This window comes from Hyla sarda, unplaced genomic scaffold (genome assembly GCF_029499605.1).
Source record: "Hyla sarda isolate aHylSar1 unplaced genomic scaffold, aHylSar1.hap1 scaffold_1121, whole genome shotgun sequence".
Taxonomy (NCBI): Eukaryota; Metazoa; Chordata; class Amphibia; order Anura; family Hylidae; genus Hyla; species Hyla sarda.
The window spans coordinates 532-13,639 of NW_026607742.1; the positions used below are offsets into that span (position 1 = coordinate 532).

Below are 13,108 nucleotides of genomic sequence, written 5' to 3' on the forward strand. Positions count from 1 at the left end.
AGACCCTGTCATAGCACTAATGCCTTTCCAATACCACCAGCAGATGGAGACACTCCATTGCAACATTGGTTGTGAGCAGCAGTTTCTAAAAACAAATGCCTCATGGCGGATTTCCCATCCATCAATGGATGGTAAATTTTGTTTTTATCATTCACTGACCACAGAAACCAATGCATGGTCAAGCAACAGCAATGACACACCCTTGTGTATAGGCATGAGACCCTCATGTCATTTAACAGGATTCAGCACCACCCACAAGACAGCTACCTGTCATGTCATGTCAAACCTGCACAGGTGTGCTAGATTATTATTATTTAGTTTTATTTTATTTTTTTACACCAATCAGTGTGCAAACATGGTCATTAAAACGCTAAATGAATAGACGTTCATAAACCAGTCAGTGCAACTCATCATTTTGGTCTCCAATTCTCAAACTCAAATTCTCACCCACGGAGGATTAAATGAGAATCTTTCTTGTTTAACACTGGAATGGGGTGGTGCACTGTTCACTACCCGAAGATACTGCCACATCGGGTCAATGCATAGGGCGACAGAAGCAAGCTTCCAAATCAGCTCCCTTTCTCAAAAATCCATTTAATTTATGGTCCCCAGATAGGGAACGTATGTATCAGTATGTGCTCACAAGTCACCCAAGTGCAAGTATTCACACAAAAAAAAACGTGCCTCAGGATGCAATCTGTCGCAAGATCCTTTCTTTTTTTACACTTGATCTAAGCCAAAAGGCCTAGAGGGGATAACCGGGAAAGGGGTGGACCCAACCATGTCCCCTTCATGAGCACTCACATTACTCATAGGAATGGAAGGAAGGCTGGCAGCCAACCAGCCTCCCATACACTTTCTGGGTGGGTGGCAGTCAGCCACCCATACATACATACAGCACAGGCTAAACCCACATCATCACTTAAAAAAAGGACAGGCGACCATTGCACTCTGATGGAGCATTTAGCAATGCAATCCATAGCCTGGCTTTTGCCTGAACCCCCATCACTCCTCCTCTTGCATATAAGACAATATTTCAGATCTGCATATGAAAACAACACGCCTACCTTTGTTGCACATAGCTGCCTGCCTGTCTCTAGTTACCCCACTGGCTGTAGCTGCGTCCCTTCCGACATGGAATAACACCAACTGTAACGATAAACTGAAAATTAACAGTATAAACCTGCATCATTTTGGACTCTGGTATTTGCTGAATCCGGGTGACCTGACAATCGATGGTGGTGCCGCTGGTGATTCTGGCCTTCTTGGAATCTGTTGGGCCTATGTGTTAGCTCACACATCACTTGGGTATCCATGGTAACTACCACAACATGGTCATCTGCAGTTTACATCTAGCCCGTGGCATTGAATGGCATTTTAAAAGTGCTAAGGGTCCTGGTGCAATAATCCTCCCATGAGGATCAGCCTCAACGGCTTTGTAGATTGCACTCATGTCAGCAACTCCATATACATTTTTTTTTCTTCATGCTTCTTTCTTCATCCTTTTTTCTTTCTGTCATTCAGACTTTCATTCATTCGATCTCTCTCACTCACTTGCTTTAACTCATTTGTTCTCACTCACTCACTCACTCACTCAATCACTCACTCACTCATTCACTCTCACTCACTCTCACTCTCTCACTCACTCGCTCACTAAGTCAGTCTCTCTCTCTCTCTCTCTTTTTCTTTTTATATATATTTTTTTCCGTCTTCTTCTTCTTCTTCTTCTTCTTCTTCAGACCCTGTCATAGCACTAATGCCTTTCCAATACCACCAGCAGATGGAGACACTCCATTGCAACATTGGTTGTGAGCAGCAGTTTCTAAAAACAAATGCCTCATGGCGGATTTCCCATCCATCAATGGATGGTAAATTTTGTTTTTATCATTCACTGACCACAGAAACCAATGCATGGTCAAGCAACAGCAATGACACACCCTTGTGTATAGCCATGAGACCCTCATGTCATTTAACAGGATTCAGCACCACCCACAAGACAGCTACCTGTCATGTCATGTCAAACCTGCACAGGTGTGCTAGATTATTATTATTTAGTTTTATTTTATTTTTTTACACCAATCAGTGTGCAAACATGGTCATTAAAACGCTAAATGAATAGACGTTCATAAACCAGTCAGTGCAACTCATCATTTTGGTCTCCAATTCTCAAACTCAAATTCTCACCCACGGAGGATTAAATGAGAATCTTTCTTGTTTAACACTGGAATGGGGTGGTGCACTGTTCACTACCCGAAGATACTGCCACATCGGGTCAATGCATAGGGCGACAGAAGCAAGCTTCCAAATCAGCTCCCTTTCTCAAAAATCCATTTAATTTATGGTCCCCAGATAGGGAACGTATGTATCAGTATGTGCTCACAAGTCACCCAAGTGCAAGTATTCACACAAAAAAAAACGTGCCTCAGGATGCGATCTGTCGCAAGATCCTTTCTTTTTTTACACTTGATCTAAGCCAAAAGGCCTAGAGGGGATAACCGGGAAAGGGGTGGACCCAACCATGTCCCCTTCATGAGCACTCACATTACTCATAGGAATGGAAGGAAGGCTGGCAGCCAACCAGCCTCCCATACACTTTCTGGGTGGGTGGCAGTCAGCCACCCATACATACATACAGCACAGGCTAAACCCACATCATCACTTAAAAAAAGGACAGGCGACCATTGCACTCTGATGGAGCATTTAGCAATGCAATCCATAGCCTGGCTTTTGCCTGAACCCCCATCACTCCTCCTCTTGCATATAAGACAATATTTCAGATCTGCATATGAAAACAACACGCCTACCTTTGTTGCACATAGCTGCCTGCCTGTCTCTAGTTACCCCACTGGCTGTAGCTGCGTCCCTTCCGACATGGAATAACACCAACTGTAACGATAAACTGAAAATTAACAGTATAAACCTGCATCATTTTGGACTCTGGTATTTGCTGAATCCGGGTGACCTGACAATCGATGGTGGTGCCGCTGGTGATTCTGGCCTTCTTGGAATCTGTTGGGCCTATGTGTTAGCTCACACATCACTTGGGTATCCATGGTAACTACCACAACATGGTCATCTGCAGTTTACATCTAGCCCGTGGCATTGAATGGCATTTTAAAAGTGCTAAGGGTCCTGGTGCAATAATCCTCCCATGAGGATCAGCCTCAACGGCTTTGTAGATTGCACTCATGTCAGCAACTCCATATACATTTTTTTTTCTTCATGCTTCTTTCTTCATCCTTTTTTCTTTCTGTCATTCAGACTTTCATTCATTCGATCTCTCTCACTCACTTGCTTTAACTCATTTGTTCTCACTCACTCACTCACTCACTCAATCACTCACTCACTCATTCACTCTCACTCACTCTCACTCTCTCACTCACTCGCTCACTAAGTCAGTCTCTCTCTCTCTCTCTCTTTTTCTTTTTATATATATTTTTTTCCGTCTTCTTCTTCTTCTTCTTCTTCTTCTTCAGACCCTGTCATAGCACTAATGCCTTTCCAATACCACCAGCAGATGGAGACACTCCATTGCAACATTGGTTGTGAGCAGCAGTTTCTAAAAACAAATGCCTCATGGCGGATTTCCCATCCATCAATGGATGGTAAATTTTGTTTTTATCATTCACTGACCACAGAAACCAATGCATGGTCAAGCAACAGCAATGACACACCCTTGTGTATAGGCATGAGACCCTCATGTCATTTAACAGGATTCAGCACCACCCACAAGACAGCTACCTGTCATGTCATGTCAAACCTGCACAGGTGTGCTAGATTATTATTATTTAGTTTTATTTTATTTTTTTACACCAATCAGTGTGCAAACATGGTCATTAAAACGCTAAATGAATAGACGTTCATAAACCAGTCAGTGCAACTCATCATTTTGGTCTCCAATTCTCAAACTCAAATTCTCACCCACGGAGGATTAAATGAGAATCTTTCTTGTTTAACACTGGAATGGGGTGGTGCACTGTTCACTACCCGAAGATACTGCCACATCGGGTCAATGCATAGGGCGACAGAAGCAAGCTTCCAAATCAGCTCCCTTTCTCAAAAATCCATTTAATTTATGGTCCCCAGATAGGGAACGTATGTATCAGTATGTGCTCACAAGTCACCCAAGTGCAAGTATTCACACAAAAAAAAACGTGCCTCAGGATGCGATCTGTCGCAAGATCCTTTCTTTTTTTACACTTGATCTAAGCCAAAAGGCCTAGAGGGGATAACCGGGAAAGGGGTGGACCCAACCATGTCCCCTTCATGAGCACTCACATTACTCATAGGAATGGAAGGAAGGCTGGCAGCCAACCAGCCTCCCATACACTTTCTGGGTGGGTGGCAGTCAGCCACCCATACATACATACAGCACAGGCTAAACCCACATCATCACTTAAAAAAAGGACAGGCGACCATTGCACTCTGATGGAGCATTTAGCAATGCAATCCATAGCCTGGCTTTTGCCTGAACCCCCATCACTCCTCCTCTTGCATATAAGACAATATTTCAGATCTGCATATGAAAACAACACGCCTACCTTTGTTGCACATAGCTGCCTGCCTGTCTCTAGTTACCCCACTGGCTGTAGCTGCGTCCCTTCCGACATGGAATAACACCAACTGTAACGATAAACTGAAAATTAACAGTATAAACCTGCATCATTTTGGACTCTGGTATTTGCTGAATCCGGGTGACCTGACAATCGATGGTGGTGCCGCTGGTGATTCTGGCCTTCTTGGAATCTGTTGGGCCTATGTGTTAGCTCACACATCACTTGGGTATCCATGGTAACTACCACAACATGGTCATCTGCAGTTTACATCTAGCCCGTGGCATTGAATGGCATTTTAAAAGTGCTAAGGGTCCTGGTGCAATAATCCTCCCATGAGGATCAGCCTCAACGGCTTTGTAGATTGCACTCATGTCAGCAACTCCATATACATTTTTTTTTCTTCATGCTTCTTTCTTCATCCTTTTTTCTTTCTGTCATTCAGACTTTCATTCATTCGATCTCTCTCACTCACTTGCTTTAACTCATTTGTTCTCACTCACTCACTCACTCACTCAATCACTCACTCACTCATTCACTCTCACTCACTCTCACTCTCTCACTCACTCGCTCACTAAGTCAGTCTCTCTCTCTCTCTCTCTTTTTCTTTTTATATATATTTTTTTCCGTCTTCTTCTTCTTCTTCTTCTTCAGACCCTGTCATAGCACTAATGCCTTTCCAATACCACCAGCAGATGGAGACACTCCATTGCAACATTGGTTGTGAGCAGCAGTTTCTAAAAACAAATGCCTCATGGCGGATTTCCCATCCATCAATGGATGGTAAATTTTGTTTTTATCATTCACTGACCACAGAAACCAATGCATGGTCAAGCAACAGCAATGACACACCCTTGTGTATAGGCATGAGACCCTCATGTCATTTAACAGGATTCAGCACCACCCACAAGACAGCTACCTGTCATGTCATGTCAAACCTGCACAGGTGTGCTAGATTATTATTATTTAGTTTTATTTTATTTTTTTACACCAATCAGTGTGCAAACATGGTCATTAAAACGCTAAATGAATAGACGTTCATAAACCAGTCAGTGCAACTCATCATTTTGGTCTCCAATTCTCAAACTCAAATTCTCACCCACGGAGGATTAAATGAGAATCTTTCTTGTTTAACACTGGAATGGGGTGGTGCACTGTTCACTACCCGAAGATACTGCCACATCGGGTCAATGCATAGGGCGACAGAAGCAAGCTTCCAAATCAGCTCCCTTTCTCAAAAATCCATTTAATTTATGGTCCCCAGATAGGGAACGTATGTATCAGTATGTGCTCACAAGTCACCCAAGTGCAAGTATTCACACAAAAAAAAAACGTGCCTCAGGATGCGATCTGTCGCAAGATCCTTTCTTTTTTTACACTTGATCTAAGCCAAAAGGCCTAGAGGGGATAACCGGGAAAGGGGTGGACCCAACCATGTCCCCTTCATGAGCACTCACATTACTCATAGGAATGGAAGGAAGGCTGGCAGCCAACCAGCCTCCCATACACTTTCTGGGTGGGTGGCAGTCAGCCAGCCATACATACATACAGCACAGGCTAAACCCACATCATCACTTAAAAAAAGGACAGGCGACCATTGCACTCTGATGGAGCATTTAGCAATGCAATCCATAGCCTGGCTTTTGCCTGAACCCCCATCACTCCTCCTCTTGCATATAAGACAATATTTCAGATCTGCATATGAAAACAACACGCCTACCTTTGTTGCACATAGCTGCCTGCCTGTCTCTAGTTACCCCACTGGCTGTAGCTGCGTCCCTTCCGACATGGAATAACACCAACTGTAACGATAAACTGAAAATTAACAGTATAAACCTGCATCATTTTGGACTCTGGTATTTGCTGAATCCGGGTGACCTGACAATCGATGGTGGTGCCGCTGGTGATTCTGGCCTTCTTGGAATCTGTTGGGCCTATGTGTTAGCTCACACATCACTTGGGTATCCATGGTAACTACCACAACATGGTCATCTGCAGTTTACATCTAGCCCGTGGCATTGAATGGCATTTTAAAAGTGCTAAGGGTCCTGGTGCAATAATCCTCCCATGAGGATCAGCCTCAACGGCTTTGTAGATTGCACTCATGTCAGCAACTCCATATACATTTTTTTTTCTTCATGCTTCTTTCTTCATCCTTTTTTCTTTCTGTCATTCAGACTTTCATTCATTCGATCTCTCTCACTCACTTGCTTTAACTCATTTGTTCTCACTCACTCACTCACTCACTCACTCAATCACTCACTCACTCATTCACTCTCACTCACTCTCACTCTCTCACTCACTCGCTCACTAAGTCAGTCTCTCTCTCTCTCTCTCTTTTTCTTTTTATATATATTTTTTTCCGTCTTCTTCTTCTTCTTCTTCTTCTTCTTCTTCTTCTTCTTCAGACCCTGTCATAGCACTAATGCCTTTCCAATACCACCAGCAGATGGAGACACTCCATTGCAACATTGGTTGTGAGCAGCAGTTTCTAAAAACAAATGCCTCATGGCGGATTTCCCATCCATCAATGGATGGTAAATTTTGTTTTTATCATTCACTGACCACAGAAACCAATGCATGGTCAAGCAACAGCAATGACACACCCTTGTGTATAGGCATGAGACCCTCATGTCATTTAACAGGATTCAGCACCACCCACAAGACAGCTACCTGTCATGTCATGTCAAACCTGCACAGGTGTGCTAGATTATTATTATTTAGTTTTATTTTATTTTTTTACACCAATCAGTGTGCAAACATGGTCATTAAAACGCTAAATGAATAGACGTTCATAAACCAGTCAGTGCAACTCATCATTTTGGTCTCCAATTCTCAAACTCAAATTCTCACCCACGGAGGATTAAATGAGAATCTTTCTTGTTTAACACTGGAATGGGGTGGTGCACTGTTCACTACCCGAAGATACTGCCACATCGGGTCAATGCATAGGGCGACAGAAGCAAGCTTCCAAATCAGCTCCCTTTCTCAAAAATCCATTTAATTTATGGTCCCCAGATAGGGAACGTATGTATCAGTATGTGCTCACAAGTCACCCAAGTGCAAGTATTCACACAAAAAAAAACGTGCCTCAGGATGCAATCTGTCGCAAGATCCTTTCTTTTTTTACACTTGATCTAAGCCAAAAGGCCTAGAGGGGATAACCGGGAAAGGGGTGGACCCAACCATGTCCCCTTCATGAGCACTCACATTACTCATAGGAATGGAAGGAAGGCTGGCAGCCAACCAGCCTCCCATACACTTTCTGGGTGGGTGGCAGTCAGCCACCCATACATACATACAGCACAGGCTAAACCCACATCATCACTTAAAAAAAGGACAGGCGACCATTGCACTCTGATGGAGCATTTAGCAATGCAATCCATAGCCTGGCTTTTGCCTGAACCCCCATCACTCCTCCTCTTGCATATAAGACAATATTTCAGATCTGCATATGAAAACAACACGCCTACCTTTGTTGCACATAGCTGCCTGCCTGTCTCTAGTTACCCCACTGGCTGTAGCTGCGTCCCTTCCGACATGGAATAACACCAACTGTAACGATAAACTGAAAATTAACAGTATAAACCTGCATCATTTTGGACTCTGGTATTTGCTGAATCCGGGTGACCTGACAATCGATGGTGGTGCCGCTGGTGATTCTGGCCTTCTTGGAATCTGTTGGGCCTATGTGTTAGCTCACACATCACTTGGGTATCCATGGTAACTACCACAACATGGTCATCTGCAGTTTACATCTAGCCCGTGGCATTGAATGGCATTTTAAAAGTGCTAAGGGTCCTGGTGCAATAATCCTCCCATGAGGATCAGCCTCAACGGCTTTGTAGATTGCACTCATGTCAGCAACTCCATATACATTTTTTTTTCTTCATGCTTCTTTCTTCATCCTTTTTTCTTTCTGTCATTCAGACTTTCATTCATTCGATCTCTCTCACTCACTTGCTTTAACTCATTTGTTCTCACTCACTCACTCACTCACTCACTCAATCACTCACTCATTCACTCTCACTCACTCTCACTCTCTCACTCACTCGCTCACTAAGTCAGTCTCTCTCTCTCTCTCTCTTTTTCTTTTTATATATATTTTTTTCCGTCTTCTTCTTCTTCTTCTTCTTCTTCTTCAGACCCTGTCATAGCACTAATGCCTTTCCAATACCACCAGCAGATGGAGACACTCCATTGCAACATTGGTTGTGAGCAGCAGTTTCTAAAAACAAATGCCTCATGGCGGATTTCCCATCCATCAATGGATGGTAAATTTTGTTTTTATCATTCACTGACCACAGAAACCAATGCATGGTCAAGCAACAGCAATGACACACCCTTGTGTATAGGCATGAGACCCTCATGTCATTTAACAGGATTCAGCACCACCCACAAGACAGCTACCTGTCATGTCATGTCAAACCTGCACAGGTGTGCTAGATTATTATTATTTAGTTTTATTTTATTTTTTTACACCAATCAGTGTGCAAACATGGTCATTAAAACGCTAAATGAATAGACGTTCATAAACCAGTCAGTGCAACTCATCATTTTGGTCTCCAATTCTCAAACTCAAATTCTCACCCACGGAGGATTAAATGAGAATCTTTCTTGTTTAACACTGGAATGGGGTGGTGCACTGTTCACTACCCGAAGATACTGCCACATCGGGTCAATGCATAGGGCGACAGAAGCAAGCTTCCAAATCAGCTCCCTTTCTCAAAAATCCATTTAATTTATGGTCCCCAGATAGGGAACGTATGTATCAGTATGTGCTCACAAGTCACCCAAGTGCAAGTATTCACACAAAAAAAAACGTGCCTCAGGATGCGATCTGTCGCAAGATCCTTTCTTTTTTTACACTTGATCTAAGCCAAAAGGCCTAGAGGGGATAACCGGGAAAGGGGTGGACCCAACCATGTCCCCTTCATGAGCACTCACATTACTCATAGGAATGGAAGGAAGGCTGGCAGCCAACCAGCCTCCCATACACTTTCTGGGTGGGTGGCAGTCAGCCACCCATACATACATACAGCACAGGCTAAACCCACATCATCACTTAAAAAAAGGACAGGCGACCATTGCACTCTGATGGAGCATTTAGCAATGCAATCCATAGCCTGGCTTTTGCCTGAACCCCCATCACTCCTCCTCTTGCATATAAGACAATATTTCAGATCTGCATATGAAAACAACATGCCTACCTTTGTTGCACATAGCTGCCTGCCTGTCTCTAGTTACCCCACTGGCTGTAGCTGCGTCCCTTCCGACATGGAATAACACCAACTGTAACGATAAACTGAAAATTAACAGTATAAACCTGCATCATTTTGGACTCTGGTATTTGCTGAATCCGGGTGACCTGACAATCGATGGTGGTGCCGCTGGTGATTCTGGCCTTCTTGGAATCTGTTGGGCCTATGTGTTAGCTCACACATCACTTGGGTATCCATGGTAACTACCACAACATGGTCATCTGCAGTTTACATCTAGCCCGTGGCATTGAATGGCATTTTAAAAGTGCTAAGGGTCCTGGTGCAATAATCCTCCCATGAGGATCAGCCTCAACGGCTTTGTAGATTGCACTCATGTCAGCAACTCCATATACATTTTTTTTTCTTCATGCTTCTTTCTTCATCCTTTTTTCTTTCTGTCATTCAGACTTTCATTCATTCGATCTCTCTCACTCACTTGCTTTAACTCATTTGTTCTCACTCACTCACTCACTCACTCACTCAATCACTCACTCATTCACTCTCACTCACTCTCACTCTCTCACTCACTCGCTCACTAAGTCAGTCTCTCTCTCTCTCTCTCTCTCTTTTTCTTTTTATATATATTTTTTTCCGTCTTCTTCTTCTTCTTCTTCTTCTTCTTCTTCTTCAGACCCTGTCATAGCACTAATGCCTTTCCAATACCACCAGCAGATGGAGACACTCCATTGCAACATTGGTTGTGAGCAGCAGTTTCTAAAAACAAATGCCTCATGGCGGATTTCCCATCCATCAATGGATGGTAAATTTTGTTTTTATCATTCACTGACCACAGAAACCAATGCATGGTCAAGCAACAGCAATGACACACCCTTGTGTATAGGCATGAGACCCTCATGTCATTTAACAGGATTCAGCACCACCCACAAGACAGCTACCTGTCATGTCATGTCAAACCTGCACAGGTGTGCTAGATTATTATTATTTAGTTTTATTTTATTTTTTTACACCAATCAGTGTGCAAACATGGTCATTAAAACGCTAAATGAATAGACGTTCATAAACCAGTCAGTGCAACTCATCATTTTGGTCTCCAATTCTCAAACTCAAATTCTCACCCACGGAGGATTAAATGAGAATCTTTCTTGTTTAACACTGGAATGGGGTGGTGCACTGTTCACTACCCGAAGATACTGCCACATCGGGTCAATGCATAGGGCGACAGAAGCAAGCTTCCAAATCAGCTCCCTTTCTCAAAAATCCATTTAATTTATGGTCCCCAGATAGGGAACGTATGTATCAGTATGTGCTCACAAGTCACCCAAGTGCAAGTATTCACACAAAAAAAAACGTGCCTCAGGATGCGATCTGTCGCAAGATCCTTTCTTTTTTTACACTTGATCTAAGCCAAAAGGCCTAGAGGGGATAACCGGGAAAGGGGTGGACCCAACCATGTCCCCTTCATGAGCACTCACATTACTCATAGGAATGGAAGGAAGGCTGGCAGCCAACCAGCCTCCCATACACTTTCTGGGTGGGTGGCAGTCAGCCACCCATACATACATACAGCACAGGCTAAACCCACATCATCACTTAAAAAAAGGACAGGCGACCATTGCACTCTGATGGAGCATTTAGCAATGCAATCCATAGCCTGGCTTTTGCCTGAACCCCCATCACTCCTCCTCTTGCATATAAGACAATATTTCAGATCTGCATATGAAAACAACACGCCTACCTTTGTTGCACATAGCTGCCTGCCTGTCTCTAGTTACCCCACTGGCTGTAGCTGCGTCCCTTCCGACATGGAATAACACCAACTGTAACGATAAACTGAAAATTAACAGTATAAACCTGCATCATTTTGGACTCTGGTATTTGCTGAATCCGGGTGACCTGACAATCGATGGTGGTGCCGCTGGTGATTCTGGCCTTCTTGGAATCTGTTGGGCCTATGTGTTAGCTCACACATCACTTGGGTATCCATGGTAACTACCACAACATGGTCATCTGCAGTTTACATCTAGCCCGTGGCATTGAATGGCATTTTAAAAGTGCTAAGGGTCCTGGTGCAATAATCCTCCCATGAGGATCAGCCTCAACGGCTTTGTAGATTGCACTCATGTCAGCAACTCCATATACATTTTTTTTTCTTCATGCTTCTTTCTTCATCCTTTTTTCTTTCTGTCATTCAGACTTTCATTCATTCGATCTCTCTCACTCACTTGCTTTAACTCATTTGTTCTCACTCACTCACTCACTCACTCACTCAATCACTCACTCACTCTCACTCTCTCACTCACTCGCTCACTAAGTCAGTCTCTCTCTCTCTCTCTCTCTTTTTCTTTTTATATATATTTTTTTCCGTCTTCTTCTTCTTCTTCTTCTTCTTCTTCTTCTTCTTCTTCTTCAGACCCTGTCATAGCACTAATGCCTTTCCAATACCACCAGCAGATGGAGACACTCCATTGCAACATTGGTTGTGAGCAGCAGTTTCTAAAAACAAATGCCTCATGGCGGATTTCCCATCCATCAATGGATGGTAAATTTTGTTTTTATCATTCACTGACCACAGAAACCAATGCATGGTCAAGCAACAGCAATGACACACCCTTGTGTATAGGCATGAGACCCTCATGTCATTTAACAGGATTCAGCACCACCCACAAGACAGCTACCTGTCATGTCATGTCAAACCTGCACAGGTGTGCTAGATTATTATTATTTAGTTTTATTTTATTTTTTTACACCAATCAGTGTGCAAACATGGTCATTAAAACGCTAAATGAATAGACGTTCATAAACCAGTCAGTGCAACTCATCATTTTGGTCTCCAATTCTCAAACTCAAATTCTCACCCACGGAGGATTAAATGAGAATCTTTCTTGTTTAACACTGGAATGGGGTGGTGCACTGTTCACTACCCGAAGATACTGCCACATCGGGTCAATGCATAGGGCGACAGAAGCAAGCTTCCAAATCAGCTCCCTTTCTCAAAAATCCATTTAATTTATGGTCCCCAGATAGGGAACGTATGTATCAGTATGTGCTCACAAGTCACCCAAGTGCAAGTATTCACACAAAAAAAAACGTGCCTCAGGATGCGATCTGTCGCAAGATCCTTTCTTTTTTTACACTTGCTCTAAGCCAAAAGGCCTAGAGGGGATAACCGGGAAAGGGGTGGACCCAACCATGTCCCCTTCATGAGCACTCACATTACTCATAGGAATGGAAGGAAGGCTGGCAGCCAACCAGCCTCCCATACACTTTCTGGGTGGGTGGCAGTCAGCCACCCATACATACATACAGCACAGGCTAAACCCACATCATCACTTA

At 43.4% G+C, this 13,108-nt stretch overlaps 8 pseudogenes; all 8 read right to left on the minus strand.

Annotated features, from left to right (window-relative positions):
• Positions 1 to 492: 492 nt before the first annotated feature.
• On the minus strand, positions 493 to 756 carry LOC130301355 (U2 spliceosomal RNA; annotated as a pseudogene).
• Positions 757 to 2,229: 1,473 nt separating this feature from the next.
• LOC130301378 (U2 spliceosomal RNA) lies at positions 2,230 to 2,493 on the minus strand (annotated as a pseudogene).
• Positions 2,494 to 3,966: 1,473 nt separating this feature from the next.
• On the minus strand, positions 3,967 to 4,230 carry LOC130301320 (U2 spliceosomal RNA; annotated as a pseudogene).
• Positions 4,231 to 5,697: 1,467 nt separating this feature from the next.
• On the minus strand, positions 5,698 to 5,962 carry LOC130301322 (U2 spliceosomal RNA; annotated as a pseudogene).
• A 1,489-nt stretch (positions 5,963 to 7,451) lies between these two features.
• Positions 7,452 to 7,715, minus strand: LOC130301366 (U2 spliceosomal RNA; annotated as a pseudogene).
• Positions 7,716 to 9,188: 1,473 nt separating this feature from the next.
• On the minus strand, positions 9,189 to 9,452 carry LOC130301331 (U2 spliceosomal RNA; annotated as a pseudogene).
• Positions 9,453 to 10,935: 1,483 nt separating this feature from the next.
• Positions 10,936 to 11,199, minus strand: LOC130301336 (U2 spliceosomal RNA; annotated as a pseudogene).
• Positions 11,200 to 12,675: 1,476 nt separating this feature from the next.
• On the minus strand, positions 12,676 to 12,939 carry LOC130301333 (U2 spliceosomal RNA; annotated as a pseudogene).
• Between the last annotated feature and the right edge of the window lie 169 nt (positions 12,940 to 13,108).